General features: G+C 36.6%; 1 pseudogene; it reads left to right on the top strand.

Moving 5' to 3' along the window:
- The first annotated feature begins 1,198 nt into the window (after positions 1-1,198).
- On the top strand, positions 1,199-1,496 carry LOC110590719 (annotated as a pseudogene).
- The last annotated feature ends 1,306 nt before the right edge of the window (positions 1,497-2,802 follow it).

Genomic DNA, 2,802 nt, shown 5'->3' with positions numbered 1-2,802 from the left:
ATACATGAAAATAATATAAACCCCAAATTTCAGTGTCATAACTAGAGTTTTGTTGGAACACAGCCAGTGTCATTTGTTTACATTGTCTGTGGTTGCTCCTGGGCTCTATCGGTAGAGTTCAATGGTTGCAACAGAGATTGTTATGTATGGTCTGCAAAGCCTAAAATATTTACTAGCTGGCCCCTTATAGGGAAAGCTTGCTGGCCTCTGGTCTAAAGCCTTCCCTGTAGGGAATGTCATTTATCTATTTTATGATTTATATTATACTTCCTAAGTGTTTAGGCTTCTTCCATGTTATTAAATGATTTGTCTAACAACCAATATAAGTGGCAGAGCTTGGGTTTCACATATCTTCTCAACAAGACCAACATTTTAAATTTAATGAAAAAAAATAGTGTTCATGTTGGAAGAAAAATGTGTATTTTAAACATATACAATAATTTTTCTCTTTCAACTACCCAATAGGATTTATTCAGACCTAGGGATTTTCCAAGTAATTTATAAAGACCTTATCCTTGGATTATTTACAATATAATAGATTGGGGAATAAATACATTTATGAAATAGCTGGTGAAATACAGAGTGAATCCATGATATCAAGCTACAGATTTTGTACACACATGCAGAGTGAAGGCAGCAGAAAGGTTAGTATGAAATGGGGTTAACCTGGAAAAGAGTTAAAGAGTAGTATTTCCCTTCTAACTTTTGTGATGTATGCTTTTAAATTTTGTCACAAAGATTCAAAATGACATAAACATAAAATGGAAACTGTTAGATAAACTGGGATAAATCAATTTTGTGTATTTTCTTTTATACTAATTTCTGAATAAATGGTATTCAGTAAATGGTAGTTATCATTACTATATGATATTTTCAGTGGAAAACAGATTGAAAATTCCTGTAGGTAGGGAAAGAATATTTGAAGAGTAAATGACTAATTTTATAAATATATGTATATATATATTTATATGGAAAACTTTGATCATCTTATAATTAGGCATTGGTTATCTTCTTTTGGCTGAAAGCCTGATGTGGTATAAAAAACTGTACTGTGGGCGGGTGGTCGCAGCAGCTGAGGGGGCGGCCGTGGGAGCAGAAAGAGCATCAGCTCTGGGCGGCCCAGCTTCGCAAATGTTCTCTGTGGACCGTGTATCACGGCGGCCGGCAGGCACCAGCACGCGCCCGCCCCGCGGCCACGATGCCCAAGAGGAGGGTCAGTTCCGCCAAGGGGATGGCAAAGGAGGGCTCCAAGAGGAGATCAGCAACGTTGTCAGCCAAATTTGCTCCTGCAAAAGTGGAAACGAAGCCAAAAAAGGTGGCAGGAAAGGATCAATCTTCAGACAAGTGCAAACAAAGGGGAAAAGAGGAGCAATGGGAAAACAGGGTAAAGCGGCTACCCAAGAAACAAAGACTTACCTGCAGAAAATGGAGAAACTAAAAATGAGGACAGTCCAGTCTCTGATAAAGCAGAAGAGAAAGAAGCCAAGTCTAATTAATATCATATACCATGTCTTACCAGTGTTCCCTGTCCCCTTCTTGTACAATCCAGAGGAACATTTCTATTAACTATTTTGTAAATGCAAGTTTTTTAGTAGCTCTAGAAACATTTTTAAGGAGGGAATTCCTCCTCATCCCACTTTTTAAATGTAAATGCTTTTTTTTTTTTTTTTTGAGGGGAAATCATTTGCTGGTTGTTTCATTTTTGGTACACCCAGAAAATAGTGGGATATTGAATATGAGAGGCTCCGATTGTCTTGGGTGTCATCTCAACATCCTATAGATGAGGTAGTTTTTGTGTCCTATAATACTAAGCATACTAAATGGCAATTTGGAGTCACTCGTGCATTTACTATGTCTTGGACATTTTAAATTATTTCTATTCCCGTGTTGTTTTTGGTAGAATTGTTTCCTAAAGAAAACCACTCCTTTATCTTGGCTTTCCCTGTCAGAATTTTGTGTGCTCTGAAATGTCTTAGTCGTGGTAGTCCAGTTACTAGTTTTACTAGTAAAAATTTGTGTGTATACTATATTAAATTGTGAATTAATGGGACTAAAAATGTAACAGTGCATCAACAGTTGAAGATATTGGTACTTGATAAACTGTTAAGGAAAATTTGCCTCCAAATTTTAGGCTGGAAGGTCATGGAAAAACTTTTAGAAAAGAATCACAGCTATGTGATTTTTTAGATTTTCGGTACGTACATTAAGAATTGTGTACAGGGGCACCTGGGTGGCTCAGTTGGTTAAGCGACTGCCTTCGGCTCAGGTCATGATCCTGGAGTCCCGGGATCGAGTCCCACATCGGGCTCCCTGCTCAGCAGGGAGTCTGCTTCTTCCTCTGACCCTCCTCCCTCTCATGCTCTCTGTCTCTCATTGTCTCTCTCGCAAATAAATAAAATCTTAAAAAAAAAAAAAAAGAATTGTGTACAAATTGAAATGTCTGTATTGATCCTCGAACAACCAAAAAAACCTCAATTATAAAAAAACTGTACTGTGATGTAGCAACAAATATTATAAAAGCTTTTTATTAAGAATAATTTGAAAAATATGCAAAAGTAGAGAGAATGGTATAATGAGCACTTTGTGTAGCCATCACCCAGCATCAACAATTATCATTTTCATTTTTAAACCCCCCCACCACTGGATTATTTTAAATTATGTGCCTGAAAATGGTGCCTATATGGATCTCGAAAAGGTAACTGCTTAAAAAAATAACATTATCACAATTAAAAATAATATTAAGTCAGCATCCAAATAAAGGACATACATTTGAAATTAGTTACTATGTCTTTAAATCTGTAA

Source organism: Neomonachus schauinslandi, chromosome 9 (assembly GCF_002201575.2).
Source record: "Neomonachus schauinslandi chromosome 9, ASM220157v2, whole genome shotgun sequence".
NCBI lineage: Eukaryota > Metazoa > Chordata > Mammalia > Carnivora > Phocidae > Neomonachus > Neomonachus schauinslandi.
Note: the sequence above shows the minus strand (reverse complement) of the source record. Positions and strands in the feature narration are given on the sequence as shown.